This window comes from Cebus imitator, unplaced genomic scaffold (genome assembly GCF_001604975.1).
Source record: "Cebus imitator isolate Cc_AM_T3 unplaced genomic scaffold, Cebus_imitator-1.0 Scaffold1, whole genome shotgun sequence".
In the NCBI taxonomy this organism is placed as follows: Eukaryota; Metazoa; Chordata; class Mammalia; order Primates; family Cebidae; genus Cebus; species Cebus imitator.
Window position 1 is genome coordinate 9,571,036 of NW_016107316.1, and position 652 is coordinate 9,571,687.

Consider the following 652-nt stretch of genomic DNA (forward strand, 5'->3'; position numbering starts at 1 on the left):
ACACACACACACACACACACACACACACACACACACACTATTAAACACTGATCCCTGAGGAAGAAATGTAAATTCATGCTCAACTAATCCCTACTGGTGAAATATTAAGCTTGGGCCAGTTTCCCATGATTTAATGAATGAGCTGTAAAAGAGGATGCCACACTCTTCCATCTGCTGCCCCAGGCTTGTCGTCATAACCAGGAAGACAGTCTGATTTCATCAGTGGTTAAATGAAGATGAGTGTATGCCCAGTCAGCAGAGGGAAGATCACTGAAGGTCAGGGACAGAATGAAACGGAAGAGCATCACTTTCAGCCCAATGAAGAGATTTTCAGCTGACAGGCATTCCTGAGTAAAACTGTCCGTATTCTAAGGGCTTTTATTGCTTTCTTCACATCTGCTCTTTGCTGCATGCCATATAAAAGGCATGAGGCACACAGGTGAATTAGGTACAAGGAGCCACAAGAAAAGAGATGGTCACTTAAAAAAGTCCCTAACATTTATATACAACTTTATAGTTTTCCTTTAAACAAGTTAGCTTTTATCATTATAAAATTATATGAAAAATGCTAATAATAAAAAATAATTGTATACGTATTCCTAAACACAAAGATCATTGCTAAAATTGTGCTAAAATTTTTCCCCTTCATCTG